Here is a 27,012-nt window from a genome sequence, read left to right as displayed (position 1 = left end):
CATTTAAAATGGCTACCACCTAATCAGCAGCCATTTTGGAACGGCTCCCTTTTAAATTTACTGTCTACCTACTGAAGATTCCTATACTTGGCAGACATCTTGCAACATTTTCTACCACAACAGCAGCCATCTTGGAAGGGTTTCCATCCAAAAGAGGCAGCCATCCTGTAACGTTGAAATCACTTTTAATCATCAACACCAAAACAGCTTCAAGCTGGTGACTAAAAAGGCAGCCATCTTGTAACGGCTAATTGCTTATACTATCAACATCAAATATGCAGACATCCGGCTTTAGACCCCTGTGAAACAGCAGCCATCTCTTTCGACTATTTCTTTATCCCTATTTATCTTTATCGGCATTAAAACCATCCAAGCCAAATATCATTTACGATCCTTTTATGGGCCCTAACTAAACGGCAGCCTTCTCATTACAATCTATTTTTGTACTCCTTTGAATTCTATCAGTATTAAAACCCCCAAGCCTAATGACAGGTACTTGGCACCCACTAAGTTAGCTATCCCCTCACGATAGCGTCCACCAAAACAACAGCCGCCTTGTAACAACTACCCACAGAAGGAGAATTAACACCCACTAACAACCATCTGAGAACCAGCGCTCAAACGGTTTGTTTGTCTTACGATCGCTCCCCCACGGTACAAAGGAAATTTCACAGCATGGCGGGACCTAACATGATACAGCATGGAAACAGCGCATACTCTATTCAATACCCCCCTAATCTATCGAAAAATGCCTCTAAAACCTTCAAGTACAATTTGCTCAGAAAAAACCCAATACCCTGTTCCTAGATCCCTCCTTCAATGCCAAAAAAGGCACTATACTCAATAACCTCATATTCTTCACAAGAAAAATAGCAAAATGGAGATCGACCTTCTCCAAGCTATTAAATATCCAGGAACATAAAAATATCCCCTACGGAACTAGGATTACTACGACACCCGTGCAAAACCTCAGAGATACACTGAACATAACATCCTACAAAAATGGCACCGTGATCATTCAAGCAGCTAACAAGGACCTAGAACTATTCGACAAATACTTCTTCACCCTAAAAACACGCACCATCACCACATTCAGCATCTTTCAGGACCTGACCACTCCTACCACCCCTTCATCTCCTGATGATCAACGACCCCCTACCCCTCCCAGAACTGGTGAAAGTAGTATTAACAATTATCATCAGCTCTGTGCTTTAAAAAGCCAGTCCATCAACTCAGCTCATCTTGAGGATCAACAACCCCCTACCCCACCCAGAACTGTTGAAAGTAGCATTAACAATTCCCATCAGCTCTGTGCCTTAAAAAGCCATCAACCGACCCAGGGTACCTCAGGACCCAACTTCTCCCTCCACCCTATCAGCACCTCCGGAAGATCTACGACCCTTCGCTCAACCTAGATCTGCTGAAAGAAGCGTCAACAACCCGCCTCCCTTTTCACACACCGCAGCGACTCCCTCATCTATAACTAGCAAGAACAACAACGACAACGCCCCCCTCTCAACACCCAACTTCAGCTCCCCCCGGCCCTATCAAGATTCTCCCAAAACACATCCTTTCGTCACCATCCAAAATTTACAAAACGTTATCCTAGAAATCAGAAACATCCTTCAACTCACTGAAAACTCCCTCTCTACACTTAAACACCTTGAAAAATACCTAGCAACAGTCGAGAAGGGGATAAAAACTATCCCCCTACCTCTAACCGATCGATTCTTGCGCACATGCAGACTCCCCAACAATATAATGGACCGTGAAATCCAGACACTACTACGGCTACATGAAACTACGGCTGGCCCTACCACAAATAAAGATGAATACGCTATACTCCCAGTCCCTAGCAACCCAAGCAGAACTTCCTATCCAAGACTTAGAGCAGGGGTACCCAGAGTACGGCCCGCGGGCCGCCAGCGGCCCTGCAGGCCTTCCTTGGCGGCCCGCGGACCATGCAGACATCGTACCTTGGTTTTTTATTTTTTTCCAAAGTGTTTCAGCAAACTCCACCAGACTCCGAGAGAGACTGCTCTATGGGGGCCAGGAGATTCCAGGATAAGAGTGGAGACAGGCCCCCGTCGTGTTTAGCTGCCCGGGATGAGAGAGCTTCCCTGCACCCGAGCACTTCACAGGTCTTTAAAAGACCTTTTGCTTGTTAACGAGGCTTTGATGTTGCAGGGGCGCTAAGAAGAGGTGAAATACAACAAAGCCTCATTAGCAAGTAAATGGTCTTTTAAAGACCCGTGAAGTTCTCCGGTGAGCCCGGGAAGCTGTCCCAGCCCGGGCTGCCACACATGCAGGGTGAGGTGACAGAGGACAGCAGGGTGAGAGTGCCCAGTGAGGTGAGGGGGGGGCAGCAGGGAGTGAGCCAGCGAGGAGTGAGAGCCGGGTGAAATGGCAGAGGCTGACGGGGGCAGCAGGGAGTGAGAGCCAGGTGTGGTGACGGAGGGCAGCAGGGTCTGAGAGCTGGCTTTTACATTACACAAGGAGAGGGAGGTGTGGGGGGGCTGTTTATGGGCTGGTGTCGGGGACGTGTAGACACAGCCCGAGGCCCAGAGACAGAGAGAGATATAGATAGACAGGGACAGACTGACAGATAAAGGCAGGAGGCAGGCAGAGGCAGAGGCAGATAGAGGCAGAGACAGGAACAGGCACGGAGAGAGGCAGAGGGAGACAGACGGAGGGAGGGAGAGGGAGGGAGGGAGACAGAGGGAGGGAGAGATGGAGAGGGATGGAGAGAGAGAGGGGGACGGAGGGAGGGAGAGGGAGACAGGGAGAGGGAGACGGAGGGAGGAAGAGAGGGAGACGGAGGGAGGGGGAGGGAGACGGAGGGAGGGAGGGAGAGGGAGGGAGATGGGGAGACGGAGGGTGGGAGAGGGAGGGAGAGGGAGGGAGACGGGGAGACAGAGGGAGGGAGACGGAGGGAGGGAGGAAGAGGGAGGGAGGGAGACGGAGGGAGGGAGAAGGAGATGGAGGGAGGGAGGGAGAGGGAGGGAGACGGAGGGAGGGAGAGAGGGGGACGGAGGGAGACAGAGGGAGGGAGACGGAGGGAGAGGGAGGGAGACGGGGAGGGAGAGGGAGACGGAGGGAGGCAGGGAGGGAGAGGGAGACGGAAGGAGGGAGACGGAGTGAGGGAGAGGGAGACGGAGGGAGAGAGGGAGACAGGCAGGGAGAGGGAGAGACAGACAGAGAGACAGAGAGAGAGAGAGAGAGAGAGAGAGAGAGAGAGAGAGAGAGAGAGAGAGAGAGAGAGAGAGAGAGATGTGCGTATACCAGGTTTGGTGGCTCAGTGGACGAAGGCGTCCACTGCAGGGGCCTGTGTTCAACCTCATGGACACAGTTTTTTTTGCACTAGCCCCGCCCCCTCCGCCACTGACCCCGCCCCCACCAGTGCGGCCCTCGGCCACAAACCACACTGTAAATTTGGCCCCTGAGAGAAAGTTTGTGAGTACCCCTGACTTAGAGGAATAAACCTGAATAACCTTCAATCATTAACCGCGTACACCGAGAACCCTGAGCCAACTGTAAAGAATTCCTCAAACGCGCTCTCCTGCCTTCTACTGAACTGCCGCTCAGCCCCAAAACACGCCTCTGTCATCGCCGACCTTGCCCTCAACAGGAAAATGGATATAATCATCCACACAGAAACTTGGCTCAATGAATCATCCTCCCCTTGCCTAGACCTTCTAGTCTCCCCTGACTACAACATCATTAGATAAGACAGAACGCACAAGACAGGCGGAGGCTTAGCCTGCATACATCGCTCCGACATCACCATCTCGAAATTTCACTCGGAACCCCTAGTCTCTTGTGAATACCTGGGGATTTCTGTTATATCATCAAGTATCCTCTCTCACAAACTACATATACTCTACCATCCTCCAGGTTCAAATGCTGAATTCACAGATCAGCTTATGGAAATTATTACCTCAAACTCTTCCCCTCACTCCAAAGACATATACCTGGGTGACTTAAATCTCCATTGGGATAACCCCCTGAAAGAGAAGAGACTATAGAGGATTCAGAGGACCACGATGGAGGAAATACTGAAGAGATCCTTAATTCACAATCTCAGAAGTCAAAAGGAAGACAAAGACGACCCGAAACTAGGGGTTACAAAGCAATGGAAAAAAACGGCAAAAATAACGACGAGGGCAAAACGAAGGAGATCAACGCTGATGGAAAAGAGAGAAGCATCGAGACTGGTCAGACTGGTCAGATTGAACAGAAACAGAATAAGGAAGCTGAGAAACTAAAAAAGAAAGCCAAGGAAAATCAGAGAGCAAAAGAGAGAGAAAAGGAAAAAGAAATGACAAGTAGGGAGAATCTTGACCTATTGGAGAAAAAGGCTAAAAGACTACAGACGATTAAAAAATTAAAAGCTGTGGCCAACACAACGGGGCATTCAATAGGCTCCCAACCAAGAATTTCAAATATATTTAGCCCCGCTATTAAAGAAAGACAGCAGAAAGACCCCTATAATGAAACGGTATCAACCACAATGGATCAACAAGAATTACAAAATAGGACCACGACCGCTGTAGAAGAAGTTTTAGTCCCGGCAGAACATCTTGAACAGCGAATTATGCGGAAGGGAAAAGACAGCACTACAGCAGAACTCTCGAATATAAATCAACCTACGAAGGAGAATGCCTCGGTAGAAGTTTCCGATGGTTCTGAATCAGAGATCTATGAGACAGGAATATCAATTTCCAGTGAATATAGCGTATCAAGTAAATCCAGTGAAGAGACCGATCATGGCAAGAATTTTAGACAGGAGGAACAGGATAAAAAAATACTTTTACCAACAGAAAACGGATTTAAAAATACTCTACTTTGCGACTATATACTAACAAAGAAATCCGGGAGAAAAAGAAGCAAACCCAAAAGGCACCCAAATATAACTCAGGATGAAACAACTGATCCTGGGAGCAATCCAGAACAAAAAACAGCAAGAACCAAACTGTCACGAAAAAGTCCTCATCGTAAAACTAATGCAGAATCTGAAAGAAACAAGAATATTTCTCTTAACAATCCGGATGACGATGAGCAGCTGAAGCATAGCGAACCTACATTGAGTGAAGTTTTCGAATCAATTAAAAATTTTCATCAAGATGTAAAGAAAGATAGTCAAAGAAACCATGTCGCTATTCAAAAATTGGAAGGTGCTATCAATAAAGTTGGCAATACATGTCAGGAAATCTCCGATAGAATGTGCTCGGTAGAAGTTCGAGCAGAAAACCTGGAATCAGATGTTGGCAAACTACAACTCCAAGCCAAGGAGCACGAGGGTATAATCAAAGACCTAATGATAAAGGTCGAAGACCAAGAAAATAGAACAAGAAGGAACAATCTTCGATTTCTTGGGATCCCCGAGGGCTCGGAAGCTAGTGATCCAAGAAATTTTATGATCAATTTACTGAAATCCACTTTCCCGGAGCTTAACTCCTGGGAAATGAATAAAGAAGTATGCCGAGCACATCGTTTTCCACTTGCAACACCAAAACGGCCAGAGAAATCACTTAAATATCCGAGAGTTTTCCTAGTCAACTTTGGAAACTTTGTGGTGCGTGACATTATATATGATCTGGCTAGGCCGACGGCTCAAAGAGAATATAGGGGCTTTAAGTTCTTCGTAAGACCGGACTTTGCACATGCAACAGTCGAAAGACGATGGCGAATGAGACAGCTGTTCGCCCCCTTTGAAAAACTCGGAGCAAAAGTCTATCTGCAAAATCCGGCACGATTAAAAATAGTATATAAAGGCATAACAAGGAGCTTCACAAGTGAGATACAGGCGGAGGTCTATCTTAAGGAGGTTCAAGCAAGTATGAAGTAAAACATTTGTAACTGAACAGAAGGAGACATTCATTGTCTATCAACTATTAACTTCTGTTATTGGACGTAAGGCTGACACTTAGCGTGATTATATAGTAGCAGGCCAGGTAGGAGGCTCAGGCGGGTGGATCACACGGCCATCAACAGCTGGGTGAGTCTAAACCCAGGATGCCTCGAAGGGTGGCAGGAGGGGGGGTGGTAAGAGGGGGGGGATGGGAGGGGGGGAAAGGGGGTTGGATGGTGGAATTGGGGGGAGAAAATAAAAAACCAAAGAGAGGTCGTTCTGCTAAAGGGATTGTGTATGAAGGAGGAAATTTGAAACAAATGATGGGTTCTTATAACGAATTCAGGTATCCGAACAGGCTGATGCTATGGAAGTACTTAAAAATTGACAATGTCTAAACTTAGTATTGGATCTCTTAATATAGGAGGATTAAATAACTGGAAAAAGAGGGGGAAGTTTGAACAGTATCTAAACATGATAAATTTAGATTTGATATGCCTACAAGAGACCCACTTACCGTGGAGCAAAAAACACTGGTTGAATTTTAAAGGTTATGAATTGTTGTCATGTTCATCCCAGACTTCTATGATAAGAGGCGTAGCTATAATTGGCAAAGTGGGGCTAGGGGGGGCCAAAAGGTGTAAGGCAGATTCACTAGGAAGATGGGCAATATGCGAAATGAATTTAGGTTTCACTATTTGCACAGTATATGGATCTAACACAGATGAGCCACAAGTTTTTAGTCATATTGAAAACGAATTAATCGATTGGCATACCAATATAGTACTATGTGGAGATTTTAACATTTCTGCGAACTTTACCGATGGTAGTGCATACATAGGCAGGAAGCCAAGGGTGTTTAAAGCAATTATCTCAATGATGGAGTCACATGGCTTATATGATGTGTGGGGAAACTTATCGACCGGAGATCCAGGGTTCACGTATTACTCACATCCTCATAATAAATACTCGAAATTAGATTACTTTATGATCCCGAATACCCTACTTAAGAGTGTTCGAATGAACAAGCTTCCCAAAATCATGTCAGATCATAACCCCCTAGTCCTAAACATGATCATTAATAGATCATTTAAGGTCCCTAGACCTTGGACATTTGACAAAAAACTGTTAGCGGATGTCGACTACATTACTCGTATGAAAAAATGGTCTCAGTCCTTTTTCGACGCCAATAGGTATAGCGCATCACGGGGAGTGGTGTGGGATAGCTTTAAGGCAGGAATAAGAGGAGAAACTATAAGCTATACCACCAATCTATGGAAAAAGGCTAAAAGTGAAAGGGAAACATGGATGGGGAAATTAAGCGAGGCAGAGATAAAACATAGACAAGATTTAATTACTGGTGATCAATCTGTTGAGAGTCTACATAAAGTAAATTCCATAAAAGCTGAGATCCAGAAACAATTAGCAAAAAAGGCGGCAGCATACTATCAGGCACAGAGATCATGTCTTTATGAAACCGGCGAGCAAGCAGGCAGAGCTCTTGCCCTGAGAATAAGGCAGGTTGCAAGTAAAAACACCATTTCACAAATCGAATATCAGGGCCAAACTTACAATAAGCCAGGTGAAATTTTGGAGGGGTTTAGGAAATTCTATCAAGAACTATATCAGGAGGAAGCTGTTGGAGGGCACACGAATATAAGCTGGTTAGACATGGGCAGCAAGCTAAATTCAGGCCAGATTATATCATTGGAACAGGATATTACATTGACGGAGATATCAGAAGCTTTGCAAGATCTTGCAAGTGGAAAAGCGGCGGGCCCAGACGCCATACCGTTAGAGATATATAAAAGTCTAAGGGAGGAAATAACACCATTGCTCCTAGATCTATTTAATGGGGTTATGAATACCGGAATAATACCAGAGTCTTGGCAAGAAACTAATATAGTAATCTTTCATAAAAAAGGGAAATCAAAGACTAATCCGGGCTCCTACAGGCCGATATCACTAATCAACAGCGATAATAAGCTATATGCCAAAATTATGGCTGCTCGTATCGGGAGGGTTATTGCGTCCCTGGTCTCCCCTTGGCAGCACGGATTCATCCCAGGAAGAGGAACTACAAATCATATTAGGAGAGCTATTACATTATTTGATATTGGTGCTGCTAGGGGAGAGAGGGTCGCAATGATCCTTCTCGACGCAGAGAAAGCATTCGATCGCGTCAGATGGAGCTTTCTATGGAAGGTTATGGAAGCAAGGGGATTTGGCCCTAGAATTTGTCAAGCTATTCGTGCTATGTATTCATCACCCACGGCCAAAATTCAATCAATGGGGGAAAGATCAGATAAGATCAGTATTACAATAGGTACTAGACAGGGCTGTCCATGCTCTCCAATTTTGTTCGCACTTTATATAGATCCCTTAATTACACAATTAATGAATAGTGCGATTATCAAACCAGTAACATTAAACGGGTTCCATACTAAAATTCTCGCTTATGCGGATGACTTAGCGGTCATCACAAAAGATCCAGAGCTAGCTATGAGGGAGGTAGTTAACATAACTGGTCAGTTTGGAGATGTATCGGGCTACCGATTAAATGTTGACAAAACTCAGGTATTATGCTCAAAAAACATAGCCAAGGTGGATGGAAGATATGTAGGTTCTGTAATATACGTAGGTATAACAATAAATGCAGAACCAGGTAAAATAATTGACGACAATTACACCCCTCTCATGAAATCTATGGAAACAGACCTAAAACGAATGGATTCATTACAGCTGTCATTGATAGGGAGGGCTAACGTGATAAAAATGACAATGTTTCCAAAGGTGCTCTACAAATTAAGATCAATCCCATTTAAAATTGATGAGAAAATTATTAGGAGGATTGAGGCCATCTTTATGAAATTTCTATGGCAATATGGCAAAATAAGGCGGTCAAATAGATATATGTCATTACCACAAGATAGAGGTGGTTTGGGACTGCCTGATATTAAGAGCTATCATCTTGCATGCCTCCTTACAGACATGGCTATTCTACTCCATCCGGGTGGCCCAACCCTTAGACAGTCGGCAATACCATCAATTTTTCAGCTATTGGTAGGAGGTGAAGCCGTAGGGCTGTTATTAAGGCAAACTCAGAGGAGCTACTTCAAGGAAACTGGATATAAGACGCTAGAGGATGTGTGGTATATCTGGAAAAGTGTTAAAAAAGCTCTAGATATACCTACCATCCATTATCGGACACCACTTTGGAACTCAACACTTTTTCCAAATCTTAGCAGGGATGGAACGTGGCGTCATTGGGAGAGTCAGGGTATAGTCGAGCTGGGGCAAATAATGATTGGTGAACAGTGTAGAACACTTGAAGAACTTACACAACACTATTCTTTACGAGGTTATCAAGAACTCAAATACATGCAGATTGTAAATAGAATTAAATCAATTAGGCAATGTATCACTCTACAAGGGAAATATGAACTAATTGAGTATTTGAAGTCAGGGGGCCATAGAATTAGAGATATATATAAAATATTCAATGAAGCAATAATAGATGATGTCGGCAAAATCGAAGCTGCTTGGTCCAAGAAACTGGGAGACCCAGAAATAGATGTTGATAAGGCTTTAGATATGGATAAGAGGTTCCTACGCTCCTCGAATCTCAGAGCCCAACATTACAAAACCCTATTTAATCTATACTATACGCCTGAAAAACTATTTACGTGGGGGAAAGCGATAGATAGCAACTGCCCCAGATGTGGAAACGGTACGGCAGATCTTATACACATGTTTTATGGTTGTGAAAAATTGAAACCAATCAAAATCGAAATAACACGGTTTTTAGAGGGGCTACTTGATGTTAAAATTAATCTATCCCCGACCCTGATAATAATTGGCTGTGATGCGAAACTAAACATAAGTATCGAGGCTGAAGCCTTAGTCTTTATCTCTGTAGCAGTTTTTAGGATTCTAATTAGCGCAGCCTGGAAGGATACAGAAGCCCCAACTTTTCAAATGTGGTTGTGCAGATTGTTGGGTATACATAATATTGAGGAGGCATTATACGATTTAAAGGGAGCAAAGTTAAGGGATGTGGGTAAGCGACTCTGGGCCCCAGTGGCTACATGGAGAACAGCAAAATTAACCACAAACGAATGATTTATTGGCTGCATTGCTATTTAATATGCTAATTTAATTTGTTTATTACTCTGTCTGTTTTTTACTTTGAATAAGGGTATAATGCAATGTTCCATCATATTTTATTTTATGCATCTATGTATTCATACAGTAATATGTATTGGCCGGTACGACCTCTCAAATAAATAAATATTAAAAAAAAAAAAAAGGGATAACCCCCTGGACAAGCAGGTTAACGCCCTCAAAACCTTCCTAGCAGACCATTCCCTGACCCAAGTTATCTCAATGCCAACTCACTCAAAGGGTGCCACTCTTGATTGGTTCATATCTAAACAAAATACTATTGAATCACTCTCGGTTATTCCCTGTGACTGGTCAGACCATCACATTATCACCTTCCAAATTCCATCAACTTACAAGAAAACTTTCTCGCAACAAAGAAAGCAAAAACATTGGATAAGAGACACAAAAAACATTGATTGGAACATCCTGGCCTCCCACTGTGAGAAGGCTCTCACTCCCCCCAATAACGTGTCAGACGTCAACGACCTCACAGCTCACTACAACTCCTCAATGACCAAAATCTTCGATCAAGCCGTTCCACCAAACCTCAAAAGAATTCCGGATAAAGACAAAAACCCATGGTTCAGCAGAGCCTTAAATGAAGAGAGACTTAGATCAACGGAAATGGAGGCATCATCCCTCCCCCAATCATCTTAAGCTTCTCTGGAAATCGAGAAACTCCTACAATAAAAGTATCCTACAATCAAAACATTTTTTTTTGAGATCAGAACTAGACAAGGCCAAAAATAGACCAAAGAAACTCTTCGAAATTCTGAAACAGCAATCTAACAAATTAGCCAAATCCTCACTCCTAACATCGAAATCACAGTTGAGTAGTGTAGAATTTTCCTCATTTTTCACAGCTAAAACTAACTCCCTTCAACTCGAACTTAGTGAGGCGGCATTCAACTCAGCCACTCCAAAGAGCAGTCAAGCCGAAATTCCTGCACTGCAAGAGCTACCGCTGCCCAAAAATAACTATCACTGGGCCACTTTTAAACTCTACGGTCTCATTGACATCACCAATATTCTAGTGACGACCAAACTTAACAACCACTTCAACAAACCTGTCCCCTCAAATTGCTTACCCCACCTCTTCCATATCATCTCACCTCTCTGGACCAAAATCATCAATGCCTCACTAACACAAGGTCACATCCCAGATTGCCTAAAAACAGGCCAAGTCACCCCATCCTAAAGAAACCAACAGCAGATAACTCCGACCCCACCAACTTCCGACCAATAACCAACATTCCCATGCTAGCCAAGGTCCTGGAAAAATGTGTTCAGCAACTACTGAACCAAAACATCTCGCACTTCAAGCTACTCAACATTCACCAATCGGGTTTCAGACCTGGGCATAGCACAGAAACAGCCATCCTGCACATAGTAGATGACGCCCTTCAAGCCCTTGACTGAAACAAAACCTGCCTGCTAGTTTTACTCGACCTCTCATCAGCCTTCAATACGGTCAATCACGGCAAATTACTAAGAAGACTAGAAAACAAGATGGGTTTATCTGGTAAAGTCCTTCAGTGGTTCAAATCCTTCCTGGAAAACAGAACGCAATTGTACATGATAAATAACAATCTCTCTGTTTCCTCCACTAACCTACTGGGAGTTCCTCAAGGCTCCACACTATCTCCCATGCTATTCAAACTATACGTCGAACCACTCACCGAGCTACTACAGCAGGAGAACATCTCCTTCCACATGTACGCAGATGACACCCAACTGTACATCAAGATCTCCTCTATCGAAGAGATAAGGACAATGAACCTAGCTCTCGAAAAGACAGTCCAATGGCTATCGAGCAACTTCCTCAAGCTAAACTCTCAAAAAACAGAGTTTCTCTAAATCTCCCCCTAAGAACTCCACTGAGACACGGGAGTGGATCAAAATTATCACTGCGTTGAATTGCACGCTAACTGTAGTAGACTCTTCCATATCACTAGGTATCACTCTGGATAAGAACCTTAACATGCAAAATCACGTCAACTTATTGGCTAAAAATCCACGCTTCCACCTCAGCTATCTCAGAAAAATGAAACATTTTCTCGAGAATTCCGACCTCAAAACTGCAGTCCAGTCCTTAGTTATTTCAAGGCTTGAATATGGATCTACCACCCTCGCTGGGCTTCCCAAAATCTCAACCGCCCCTCTAAAATCCTGTCTCCATGCCGCAGCTAGACTCATATTAGGTTCTAGGAAATTTGACCACATATCGCCACACCTGAAAGCACTCAACTGGCTACCCTACGATGCTCCAATCCACCTACAATGGCTTGCATCACACACAAGGCGTTACACCACGACAGCCCCAGTACCTAGCCCAAAAACTTACCTTATCTGGAGGAAATAGACATTCAAGGAGCACAAACAATCTACTTCTGAAAACCTCACGTTTCAAAAAGACTAAAACTTCTAACAGAGCATTCTCCGGGGCAGCGCCAAGAATATGGAACTCGCTTCCATCATACATCAGAAAAATCTCCTCTACGCCTCTCTTCAAAAAGGAAGAACAATTATTCCTGATGAGCAAATTCCTACCTTAAATCCGCACAACCACGACCCCAGATCTGCAACACCCTAACTACCTCTACTCTCAGGTTACCTGACCGTGAAGTGAAGACCTACACGAACTTGAACTATCTTCTACTGCTCAAAACATTTCTTCTCACTGCTGCCACGAGAAGTGAAGACCTACATGAACTTTAAATGTTTTTTTACTGCTCAGAACAAGTCCTCTCAAGGCTGCTACTCCTTGTTACTTTCAGATTATGTCTCTTTGTATGCAATGTTCCCCTTTGAATGTGTTCACAGTACGCGTTATGTAGAGTGCTCTGATACCCTAGCTTGGGTCTGGTTCGTGTTCTATAAAACTATAAAAATAAATAAATAAATACAACTGTCTATAAAGAAATATGGAAAATCTCCCAACAAGAAACAGCTGAGAGACTGCGAGAAATAGATAGGATTAACTTAGAAAAGGCATTAGCTGTAGTTGACAATGGTATGACTACGTCAACATCCAGGATTTATTCACTGGGCAACATTGTATCTTCTGCGATTGACGTACTAGAACAGGACTTGTCCATATTACAGCACGAGCAATCACAATTATGTTCTATTATGTTATTGATCTGGACGCTGCAATAATTGCACACTGGTTACGTGCCTTGGCTGTTTATCAACAGGATGTCCCTGTTTTTTGCGTATAATCTAATGTTATGTTATGTTATTTATAAAGTGCACGGATACTCCCAGGAGTGTCCCGGCGCTAAGAGAAAAATCATGTAGCAGCTAACAGAGAAACACCCAAAGCAGAAAGCTGGCCGGAACCTAAAGTTGAAAAAGACAATTTTTTCATTTCCTCCTGAAGGTGAGGAGGCCCTGTGACTGTCTAAAAAAGAGAGGTAGGCTGTTCCACAAACGAGAGGCCACCACTTGAAAGGATCTTCCCCCTACCTGGATCAGCAAGACCTTAGGAGTAGAGGTCAAAAGCTGAGCAGATTGCCTCAAAGTACGTTGAGGTGTATAGTATTGAAATCTTACCCTGAGGTAAGGGGCCCCTATCTTAAGAAAGGCTTTAAAGACCAAAATCAATGCCTTGAAATGGGTTTGTTTCTGAACCGGAAGCCAGTGTAAGGAAGACAGAAGATGGGTCATGTGTGTACTAGGTCCTGCCATAAAGATGGCCCAGGCCGCCACATTCTGGACCACCTGCAGACGGATAAGTAAGTCTGGACTACTGTTTTTCTGTGAGAGACTGGAAGCAGGGGGAGAAAGTTCCTCAGCATTCTCAATACCCCAAAACAGGTCCCGGCCACCGATTGAATCTGAACCTTCATAGAGAGGGCAACGTCCAATTTGACCCCAAGATTTTTCACAGTAGTAACTGGTGATGAGGGGGGAGACATGTCTTGTGGCCACCAATTGTGCCATGCTTCACAAGGGCTTGAGCCGAAGAAGATAATCTCTGACTTTTCAGAGTTATACTTCAGTTGGTTTTGTCTAAGCCAAGAGAATACCTCTGAGAGACAAGTGTTGATTGCATTGCGTTTGAACTCAGCACCCTTCTCGCAAGTGAACAACAATTGAGTGTCGTCAGCATACGATACTATTTTGGCACCGTACTTCTCGACGAGGAGTGCAAGAAGGGCCATGTACAAATTGAACAACGTTGGGCTCAAAATTGAGCCCTGTGGAACCCCAACATTCATGGGAGGGATGGCAGCGGTGAATGGAGGGGACCAAATGGTTTGTAGATGGTTGTATAAGAAGGAGGTGCACCATCTCAATAACGTTCCTCCGATACCGCCCTCCTCCAGTCTTTGCAGTAGTCTGTTGTGGGGCACGGTATCGAAGGTCGCGGAAAGGTCCAACAACACCAAAACTGCATTGCCTCCTCTGTCCGGTGTGGCTTTTATAGTTTCAGCCACTTCTAAAAAGGCAGTTTCCGTGCTGAAATTGGCTCTGAAACCCAACTGACTCGGATGCAGAAGATTGTTGGCCTCCAAGTACTCCGTGGTAACTGTTATATATATTTCTCCAAATCCTTGGAGAAAAAAGGCAACAAGGAAATAGGCCTGTAGTTACTGGCTAACTTAGGGTCAGCCAAGGGTTTTTTCAAGAACGGGAGAGTTTTAGCATGTTTCCAGATTTGCGGCATGTGCCCCTCACTCAGAGCGGTGTTCAGGATGAAATTTACCGCAGGGTTTATCACTTCTGCAATAGATGTCAGTACTTTAGCAGGACAGGGATCAGATGGTGAGCCGGACTTGAGAGCCTTCATGAGTGCACGGATTTCTCCAATGTGATAGCAGGAAACTGCGTCAAGGAGAAATCGGTGTTACGGTAAGCATCGGGGGTAAAGCAGAGGCTGCTTCTAGTGCTGGCAACTGAGCTTCAAAAGAATCCTGAATGTTTTTAATGTTATCATGGAAGAAACAGGCTATAAGGTTAGTCCATTCACTCGTAGGAGCAAACGGGCAGCCAGTGGCCGTCGGAGATGAGACATTTTTTACAATGTTGAAAAGTTCTCTGCTTTTATTACCGACCTGATTGATTTTAGTGGAAAAGAAAAGTTTCTTTCCCTTGCAGACATTCCTAGAATGGTCTTTCAAAGCCCGCTTATAAATGGCTTTATCAGTAGGTTTGTAATTCACCCGCCACTCTCTTTCAAGGCATTTGCACGCGCTTTTGCTTTTCCTAAGGGCCTCCCTAAACCAGGGGGCGGAAGCTCGGTTAGTTTTAACTGCCCTCGAGGTCGGAGGGGCAAGTTCTAAGGCGTGGAGTTGAAGCCAGTTCTCTAAGTAGTGCATATCCCGCTCAAGGTTCCCGCTAAGGGGAATAGGGTAGTGACTCAGAGCACTCTGCATCGCCTCTGGGGAGATCAGGTGGAAGGGCCTAAAACTACTGGCACGGGCCTTACCATGTGGTTGGGGCCTGTCTAGCTCCCTACAGACTCTAAAACCTATCAAGCAATGGTCCGACCAGACTAAGGGGAGGGGGACATCCATTTCGATCAGATTAGATGAAAAAATCTGATCCAACGTATGCCCTTTTTCATAAGTGGGGAGGCAGACATACGGGGTCAAATTATGTATGTCAAGGTATTCATGCAACCTCACTGACTCTGGTTCCGATTTATCCATATGGATATTGAAATCTCCAAGGACCAGGCAGTGACTATATTTGACTGCTATGGGAGAGATAACATGGCTAATAGATTCCAAGAACTTTCCTGCCGGCCCCGGTGGGTGGTAGATAACTAACCCCGCGATGGACTGATGGGCCAAAACAGCTAGGGGAAACCCATGCTCTCTACCCCCTCTATCTCCATGGTTGGTAATGAAACGCAGTTGAAGGAGCTCCGAAAGATCAAAGCCACATCCCCTCCTCTCCCCTCGGGTTGAGAAACAGATGAAAATGGCACAGAGGGGAGTAAAATATACAATGCTGCGTATTGAAAAACTGAACAGATTACCTTTTACTCTGGCTGAGTCACCGTCCACCGAATGGTTAATCCATGGCCACATAATGCTACTGGTCACAACTTTCCAGTTTCAATATTGCCTAGAACAACAACAGGCGGGCAGATATGAAAAGATGGGTAAGGAATTAATCAGGGAACCTTGGGAATTACCATAGAGATTTTGATGCAGGAACGGGGATCTTGAAGTGTTCCTAAGTGTTACTAACTGTGAGAACGCTTTGAGTGGATCGCTCATATGCCAGGATATTATGCTACACAGAGCTTGTAATGGTTCAGTGGCAAACTTATCCTGTCATTTGAAAGGTACCCCGGCAGCTGTGATCACTCTGGTATTCAGGCTTCTCTCAAATGGGAGTTACTTGATGCTGAACGATCAAGGTTGTTGTGGGATGCTTAAGGGCATCACATATCTGGTAACCATGAGCTCCAGGGTTACTTGCTGTATGCAAGTACTGTTTCCACCAACACATACAGTCGGGGAGGCACCGCTATGACCTTCATTGAATATTTCACTTCTACGGTTTGATACTCTGAGCAGAATGAAAGCCATGCTTCTACAGAAAAATGTGCCCTTAACCTCTGCCTAGGAGACTTTTGATCTCCAGATCGCAAGGTCCTCGGCTGAGATAAAGGCACTAATATGTACAAACTGCCCTTTCCATTTCACAGAACTGGTAAATCATATCTTTAACGTGTCTGATACGACGGGTATAGTACACCTATTTAAGACCATAGGTTCGGGACTGTTAAAGTACCTTTCAGATGGTCCTCGGAGTTATACCAAATTTTATACAATCCGTATTCCCAAACATTTTTGGAGGACTTCCGCTGATCCTGTTTCTAATAGCAGGTATCCTGATTGTAATTTTTCTGCTACTCAATGGACGTCCCAGACACCAATGAGATGGAAAAAACACTCCTGGAGTGCAAATACCGTGATCGTATGGTACAACATCTGGGCACACCTTGCCTACGGAAACAAAGTGCTTCTTCGTTCCTGTCATTTAGACCAGCCTGGATGGACTGCATCTTACCTGTTCTCTAATGCCTGTTCTGCGGAGAAGAATGTGTGTTAGTTCTGTGTCTATCAAACACTAATGCAGCAGGAAAACCTGCTAGTACTGTGCACTGTTCAAAAGGTTTTATCCAAAACCATACAAGATGAAAAAACATCAGCAAGAATACATCAAAAATTAACATAAAATTGAGTATTGAATGTTTTCATTGTTCAATCACATGATACTATGTAAACAATATAAACAATCGTTATATGCTTAATTCTGCAGTCAAATAAATACATATGTGATTGGGAAGAACATAAGGTACATTAGTTCATTGCGTTATCCAAAAATAGCTTGAAGCAAATTTCAATGGTAGACAACTTGAAGCCAGTTTCAATTGAAGCTCGATGCATTTCGGGACCAGAGTGTCCCTTCCTCAGGGGCAACCTATAACAAATATGCTTAGGTTACTACTATTATTATTTTACAAATGGTGAGTTCTTTTAGCTTAACAATGTGGATGAAATACACAAGCATGTCGTGCAAAGTATGTACAAAGCGTAAGGAAGCTAATCAGTGAGAGAAAGTGAATTAAAAGATCACCAAAGCAGTGTTAGCAGTTGAAAATGTATAGAGAGATTAACCAGATGAATAACCGAAAAAACAATATATGTGGTGTAATAGATATTAGGTGCTGACCCATAAAAAACAAAAGTACAGAATTGGAGTAAACGCTAATCAAAAAACGGCTCACCATGTCACAGGTAATCGTTATATATGATGAAATACACGAAAAACCAAGTTTGGCTGCAAGAAAACCAAAAACTTATAAAGAACTGGCAAGAAAAAATCACTAACAATATGGGGCAGCGTACTAGCTCTTGCGGCTCACCTTGAGTTCACTAGAACTAGTGCGAAATATCTGCAGGTCTTGTTGACGATAAGTTAAAAACTGGAACATGTAGATTAAAGCAAACCCGGTGTAAGAGCTGAACGCCTACTGGTTGACTCTACATAAAGTCCGATAACGGGTGATGAAAAAACTCACTGAGTTCGATCTTCTGAACGGATTTTACGGAGTGGCTTCTAGATGTAAGGAGTTCAGGGTTCATGGTATTCGTAAGGGCCGTACGCGAAAAATTTAAACAGGGAACTGACGGAACACGGAAGTGGTAAACGTCACGTGTATTGACGTGGAAACAAAAAAAGGACTGTGAGTAGTTTAACTGGTTGCAAAAAACTACCCCGTGACCGATGTGCAAATACAACGGTGATAAACTACCGTGTGTGCGAATGGACGAGAATATTGCAACCGCTGAAAACGTGTTGGAAGCACATAACCAATAAAGGAAGTGAACCATTTACTCTGAACAAAGTAATACTTAAAAATAAAATGTTGGAGGAAAAAGATGAAAAATGGACTACACAGGGTATGACAATGGTATAGTGAAATAGAAATACCAATAAGGTTGAAAACAATATACCATAGCAATGATATAAATCTAAAAAACTGCTGAAGACATAAAGATAAAGAAATACGAAAAAAGAACAAACATAAGTAAATTGTAAGGAACCAATGAGTCACTGGCGGGAGAAGCAACAACAGAATAATCTAATGCTTACTCATAATCTGGTGAAGGGGAACAATGGGTCAAAAAAATGGGTCAAAAAATATATAGATATGTAGATCATCCTATATTTAAAACTAAACCTGATGAGATATATGACGAATAACCAGTAAGTGCTGGGTTGCGGAAGAAATATATGTGTATGACAGAAATATATAAAAGGAAATAATATAGAACATAGGCTGTGAGATCAAAAAGCCATCCCCATGAAGACCTCAAGGGATATATCTAATATCAATAGTATATGACAGCACAGAACATAGATACTATGTAGATGACTAGATCACGCAAGATAAAAACAGTAACTATATCACAAATTAACAACAATAAGTTGGCATGGAAAAACATGTGAATATGCATCCAGTAATCATGATAATTATAAAAAGCAAGACATGTCAATTCTGTCATTAAGCCCAGAAGGGGTCGAGGTATTCAAATATTTAATCCAATATATATCTCTTTGTAAGAGTTGTTTAGTAATGTCAGTCCCCGGGTGTATGATCAAGGGTTCAATGATTTGGAATCTTAATTGGGAAATGGTGTGTTTATATTCATCCCAATGTGTTGCTAAAGGTGATAAAGAGCTATGAGTTCTAATTTTACTCTTATGCTCAGTAATCCTGACTTTCAGTTTTCTCTCAGTCTTGCCCACATCAGCTTTACCACAAGGGCATTTAATACAATATACTACGTTTCTGGAATTGCAATCACTTGTGTGTTTAAGAAGAATCTTTCTGCCAGTAGAAGGATGAAAAAGGACATTGCCTACAATTACATTATTGCAATGGATGCAATTATTACACTTGGTGGTACCTTTGCGGACAACAGTGGATTCAATTTGAGAAGGAAATTACAATAAAGTGCATAGATTTGACGCTCTTGTGGATGCATAAAGCGGTTTCTTATGGAAAATGCCATTAAAATCAGGTTCATTTACTAGCATCTCCCATCTTGAATTAATGATTTTTTGTGCTGATTTGGAGGCCCTCGAGAACTTAGATACAAAGACCACTCTCTCGTCCTTTGGTTTATGTTGAGATAGAAGTAAATCAAGACGGTTTTTCATTTGTGCCCGTTTTAGACAATCTTGTAAGATTTCTGTGGGATAACCACGAGCTAAAAATCGTTGTACATATTCTTGTTCTTTTTCCGATGTGGTGTTAGGATCTGTACATATCCTCCTGATTCGGATAAATTGTGAGAATGGAAGGTTCTTAAGTAGACTTTTAGGGTTGGAACTCGAGTAGGCAAGTATACTATTGCGGTCCGTTGGTTTTTGGTAAACAGATGTTTCAAATTTCTGTTGGTCCACAGATTTGATGATGTGTACATCAAGAAATATTATGAGTAAATTGAATCCTTGGGTCAATATTGTTAAGAGTGTCAACCATGGTTTCAAGTTTCGTTTGTGTGCCAATCCAGAGTATAAAGATATCATCAATATATCGACAGTACAGTCGGATATGTTGCCACCAATTGTGGTTGGTCATGATGTTCTCGAATTCAAAGAGGGCCATAAAAATGTTAGCATATGCAGGGGCTCTAGAAAAGCCCATAGAAGTGCCTGCAAGTTGGGCATTCAAAGTAACTATTATGAAGGCAGAATTTCCGTAGTTTGATAATAAATAATTTTTCCATGGTGATGTCCTCAGAACGTAATAATGCCCATTCAACAGCCGCAAGGCTAGCTTCATGAGGTATTGATGTATATAACGTGGTAACATCAATCGTACATAGCACCATATCTGCAATGTTAGTGGCATCAATCGAATCGAGTTTACAAAGAAAATGTGTGGTGTCCTTGATGTAAGATCCCCAATTTTGAACAAATAATTGCATATAGTAATCAAGAAATTTTCCTAAAGGATCAAACATTGATCCACACCCTGAGACAATTTGCCTGAATGGAGGGTCTAGTGCATTTTTGTGGATTTTTGGGATCATATATAGTTTAGGCCTGCGTGGATTTTTAGTTGTCAGATAGGCTTTAGTTTGTTCAGAGATCCAGTCGTATTCGATAGCTTCATGTAATATGTCATTAAGCATGTTTTGTAGCTGTATAGTAGGGTCGTTTGAAAGAGGCATATATGTGTTGACATCAAATACATGTGCATTCACTTTTGAAATGTAATAAGAGATATCCATTACTACTATTGCGCCCCCTTTATCTGCTGGTTGCATGATGATGTCAGGATTGTTAGATAAAGACTTGATGAGTAATCTTTCCTGCTTGGTGAGGTTGTTAGATCGCATGGATTGAAAATTAATATGAGTCAAATCTTTTTGTACATAATATTGAGTTTAACAGGTGTGCACCTTGCTATTTTCCATACTTAGATCTGTGCCTGACACTTCCATCAGTTTCGCAGGCGGACTTTGATGCATTGCTGGGCCCGATAACGGCCTATGGTCTGCAGTGTCCCCAGCGTATTCCTATGTTGATAGTGGCATTCTTGGAGCCACCACAGGAAATTTCTGCTCCTGTTGGTATGGATACTGGCTCCTCCACAAACACCCAGGCTTTGGATTTCGCACAGGCTGCCCCAGCATTGGCTCCAGGCAGTTCAGAAGATCATCTGTGCTAGATTGACGTGATCTGCGAGGTGTTACAGGGATCGTCGTCTGCGAAGGCGGGCAACAGCGATGTTACGCCTACCAGCCAGGTCATATAAACATTTGGTCCGTTGTGTGCTGGGAAAAATTCGGCCTTTTTGAAACAAACTCCCAAACAAATTGACACTTTTTAACCTGCATGGCTTCCCAATGCTTGTAGTCGTTCAAACTATATATACGGACACATTTGAGCTATTGCTTGAGTGACAATTTCTGTTATTTTTTGCATTTTTTAAGAGTTTTTTTAAACATTTTTTACATTTTTTAGAAGAACTATTGTTTTTATTACATATGTTTGCGTACCAGTACCTAGACAGGTAGTACTTTAGAATTAGATTATGTCGTCCAGTCGGATGAGGAGTGGGTGTTATATTCCATATAGGTACCCCAATATAGGCCCAGGTAACATCACAACCTTTCACCTACATTCATCCCTACATTATATACATAACGACTGCTAGGATTGACCCTTTACCTAGTTACAGTACTCCTTACAGAACGTGGGGTTTCCCTGAACAATAGCATCATACATTATGCATGAGGATTCTGGATTCTCTGAAACTCAGCAGGACTATCAACTCCTGCATAATAACTATGTACAAGGTTCATTCCTGACTTCATCCTAAGTCCGACAGTGGCACAGCAAGTTAGAACCCCTGGGGATACCTTCGGGTATATAAACATCACATCTTGCAGAGATAGGCAGAGGAGATTATGACTTCCATGCCGACACACTGAAACGAGATGCTGAGATTCCTGCATGCAGACACTCCAGCTCACAGTGGTATGAACATCCCTTGCGGGGTATCCAACTCAAGACCAAGACAGGGTCCCACAGTTTCTCACTTCAGGTAATAGGGTTGACATTATCCTAGAAGGATTCTTGGCTTTAACACCTACACACATGCTAGGTAAACTTAGGTACATTTAGTTAGGATTACATCGTAGTAGTACGCATTTTATTGTCATGTATTTTATATACTTGCCTGTATTCATGATTATAGCAAAATGGTAGAAATCTAGCATCCTTTCACATTCTAGTGCTTCAAATCATTTATATCTGTTACGGTCTGATAATTGTTTCAGCACACCTATTTTATACTAGAATGACGAGTGTTCAATAAATGCTTATTGAAAAACGTCTATATCGTTTATTCTGTGTATCTCTCTGAGACTAAGTGAGCAGGAGTGACTGAGCGAAAAGTATTGCACTGTTTCCACAGTTCTGAGGGATCAGGGTTGTCATGTTCAATAGTTGCCAAGAACTATTCTCTCCTTGGTAAGAGGAGATTCTAGTGGCACAGTGAGCTAGCTGGTATACAGGCCAACATACCCGGTGGGGGGTTCTGGAATCAGTTCAGACACCAAGCCACAGTGTATGTTGTCTAAACGCACAGATGGGCATAGTTGTGTTAGCCAAGCACCACCCTAAAATCTCTAATTTGAACAGCCTGCAAATAGTGTGAAATACTGGAATATATTGCCAAGAACCGCGGAGGAAAATACTACAAGTAATGCCAAAAGTGAAGCAGGGAGAGAAATCTCCAGTAGGGGCCACATTTTTTATTAATTTCTATAGATGAAAGTGAGGAGCATTTTTCACGTTGGCATTTGAAAGGGCAAAAGAACGCTTTGATGCTCTGAGATTGCACTATATTTGCTTAAGGGTATGCTCTAGGATGGCTGGACATCCAGACAACACTTTTCTAGATGCAGTTTTCCCAGGTACTAAAATCTCAGGGCCTCATTTATGAAAAGTGACGCATCGCTACGAGGAAACAGCGATGCGTCACTTTTCATTGCGCCCTCCTTACGACACCAATGATGTGTCATATTTACAGCATGACACATTATGGCGCAAGAAGTTAGATACGTCAGTATTTCTGACGTATCTGTAGGTGCAAAAATGACACATTGCTGGAGTGGGTCACAAAAGTGATGCAACTCCAGCAATAGGTCATTACACATGGGCAAGTCCCATGTTAAATCTGCCTGCGTCAGTCTTACGCCTGCCATGAAGCAGGCGTAAGATATTGACGCATTTGCGTCCTAGAAGTGGCGCAGTGAAATCTCATATATTTCACTGCGTCACTTTTACGACCCTTTCTTGCGTCGGAAAGCCCACCATGCATACATTATACCTGACGCAGGTATAATGTGGCGCAGGGGTTTACAAAGGGACGCATCTACCTAGATGCGTCACTTTGTAAATATGACACAACATGGCACATTTTTTACCCTGCTGGTGCGTCACAAAAAGTGACGCACCGGCAGCGTAAAAGTGACGCAAGGCCTCATAAATAAGGCCCTCAGTTTTATTGGCCTTGGAGCAAAGGTAATTGTGGCACCCGTTCTTTTCATAGATATGAGGCAAGATGAGAAATATAGAGTCTCCTGAGATTTTGTGAAAATCGAGGAGCATTTTAGTTTCATCAACATACATCTGACATCGCAGATCATGGCATGAAATAATACTTGTATGAAAATTAAAATTAAAGAGGTGACATAGCCAAATGTGATTGTGAGGTCGTAGCATAAATATCAATTTGCTGCATTTGCCACATATTCCTTCATTTGCTGAGTAATGTGCACATTTTAACAAAAATGTGTTTGTTGCTCCAAAACATTTAAAGTTGCAACAACACATTAGACACTTTGTGAAACTCAACATGTCGGTTTCAGCCATTTAGAGCCACTTAAAGAGGTGTTGTAAGCATCCCTATTTACTGGACTGAAGGAAGAGCATTTTAAGGTTGCATGTCTTCAGTCTTAAAGTACTTTTCAGTAGGATATAATTCCAGGATCTAGCCTATGGTATAGTGTACTCAGCTCTGAATAGGTTTTTTTCAAAATGGAGCGAATGGGTCATCACCTCTGGGTAAATGCTTTGCAATGAAGCATCTACTATTAAATATTAGGTAACAATGTATCGAGTGTTTCAAAATATGAATGAATGATTTCAACTACTAGTCTCATTGATGCACGTCACACGGCACTCTACTCTTGCTTAGGTCCTTTCACTTACTTTACCTTCTACCCTTTTCCTGTAGTAGCCACAGGTTTAATCGTTCTGTTAGATTCAGGCCTTTTCACGGTTATCTGTTTTTCCTTGTATTTATCTGCCTGCCTCACTTGATTGTACTCTTCGCTTTACGCTAGCCACGACCTTCCTTCACTGTCTTGTTACACTTTTGCTCCCCTTTCCCTGCACACCGTTGAATCCTCCGTCTCCTCATAGCACCGCACCTAGAGACGGTTTTTCTGGCGTCGTCCTTTTCGCCGTTTTTTTCCTTGGCTTTCATTATGTTATGACAGTGGCCATATTTCCATTTATTTTATTTTGTTCTAATTAATGTCACCTTGCTTTTTTCCTTTATTTTTCCCTATTCCTTTTCCTTCCTTAGCCCTGATGAGTCACAACAGCTACACGTTGTGACGAAACACGTGTCGGCTGATTATTTTCTTATGTATATTGAGTTGAACATTTCATTAAAAGAAATCTTGCACGCAACACGCCTGATGTCGACCTGTGTATGTTCATGATAAGAATTCTCAGACACATTCTGGATTGTGTTGAATACAAACAGAACCCGTTAATTATCCATACGTGTGCACAGGATCTCATTTTCATGAATGATTTCATAACAGCAAGGTAGAATTTCCAAACCTGCCATTAGAAGCTGAATTCCAAATGTTTGAATTTGGAATTCAGCTTCTAATGACAGGTTTGGAAATTCTACCTTGCTGTTATGTTCTAGCTTTAGTTTTTGTTGTCTCACTGGAGACAGCCGTACTTTAACATGTACTTAGAGTGGGCTTGGGGTCTGCCCATTCTTCACGACTGAATGGCAGTCGTGTTTATTTCAATTCCCTGGTCCACTATACTCTTACGTTTATCCCGCTCCTGTAACATTCAGGTTTCACTCTTTCTGATTGGTTGAGTGTTTCCTCCCACTGCTGAATCCAATGAACTATTATTTATTTTGTAGGATTCTGTAGCATTTCGCCCAATATAAGTGCACCTCCTGTTCCTTTCTTTCTATTTCTTCTCTCTCTCTCTCTCTCTCTCTGTCTCTCTCTCTCTACACAGTCACCAGTGTCCTCTGCCATTCTTGGTATCACTACCTCCATAACATTCCGTCCACCCCATTATTTTCTATGGGAGGGTGTTGCAGAACCGGTAAGTAGCCGTGGGTGGTGCTGGACATACTCCGCGTCTGAATTTTAGTATATTTACTAATATTTTGGATCCTTTTTAGCTGTATTAGCTATAGAGTGCAGTTTTGAATAACAACAGTCTTAATCTTTTGTGGGTGGGTGAATGTCCCTCCACAACCCCTCCCTAGCTCTCCACTGACTCCTCCTTTCTCCTCCCAAAACCCCTCAACTTTACTAGTAAGTAAGTAGGGGATAATCTACAGACCTCAGGATCGACGCTGGACTGCCTTGCACAACCTTGCTGTCCCTGTTCTTGCCGTCAGCAACTCGCCGGACCCGCTGCGCGGGTCCCGCAGCGCGCCAACACAGCGCGGGAGCTTGCTGGACGGGGCTACCTACCATCTGGGGGAAAACCCTACCTGGACTGGGGCTGCGAGCAGCGGGGACTCCATTGCCCAGGAGTCCCTGCAACCCCAATCATCAACACATGGGCTGCTCTCCCTGGCCGCCACGCCCCCTTGCTCACGAGAGTAAAAAAAGGATCAGTTTCCTTCGAACAGTGGGATAATCTACAGACCTCAGGATCGACGCTGGACTGCCTTGCACAACCTTGCTGTCCCTGTTCTTGCCGTCAGCAACTCGCCGGACCCGCTGCGCGGGTCCCGCAGCGCGCCAACACAGCGCGGGAGCTTGCTGGACGGGGCTACCTACCATCTGGGGGAAAAACCTACCTGGACCGGGGCTGCGAGCAGCGGGGACTCCATTGCCCAGGAGTCCCTGCAACCCCAATCATCAACACCTGGGCTGCTCTCCCTGGCCGCCACGCCCCCTTGCTCACGAGAGTAAAAAAAGGATCAGTTTCCTTCGAACAGTGGGATAATCTACAGACCTCAGGATCGACGCTGGACTGCCTTGCACAACCTTGCTGTCCCTGTTCTTGCCGTCAGCAACTCGCCGGACCCGCTGCGCGGGTCCCACAGCGCGCCAACACAGCGCGGGAGCTTGCTGGACGGGGCTACCTACCATCTGGGGGAAAAACCTACCTGGACCGGGGCTGCGAGCAGCGGGGACTCCATTGCCCAGGAGTCCCTGCAACCCCAATCATCAACACCTGGGCTGCTCTCCCTGGCCGCCACGCCCCCTTGCTCACGAGAGTAAAAAAAGGATCAGTTTCCTTCGAACAGTGGGATAATCTACAGACCTCAGGATCGACGCTGGACTGCCTTGCACAACCTTGCTGTCCCTGTTCTTGCCGTCAGCAACTCGCCGGACCCGCTGCGCGGGTCCCGCAGCGCGCCAACACAGCGTGGGAGCTTGCTGGACGGGGCTACCTACCATCTGGGGGAAAAACCTACCTGGACCGGGGCTGCAAGCAGCGGGGACTCCATTGCCCAGGAGTCCCTGCAACCCCAATCATCAACACCTGGGCTGCTCTCCCTGGCCGCCACGCCCCCTTGCTCAAGCTCCTCCCTATTTCTACGAACATAGTTTCCCGCTGCGCGGAAGCGCGCGGAAGCGCGCGGGAGCGCCCGGGGCTAAGCCCGGGCAAAGGGCGGGCCGTTTGAGGCCGTTCGAGGACGAGTGAGGACGGGACGGGCC

This window comes from Triturus cristatus, chromosome 2_1 (genome assembly GCF_964204655.1).
Source record: "Triturus cristatus chromosome 2_1, aTriCri1.1, whole genome shotgun sequence".
Lineage (NCBI taxonomy): Eukaryota > Metazoa > Chordata > Amphibia > Caudata > Salamandridae > Triturus > Triturus cristatus.
This window is presented reverse-complemented; position numbering follows the sequence as displayed.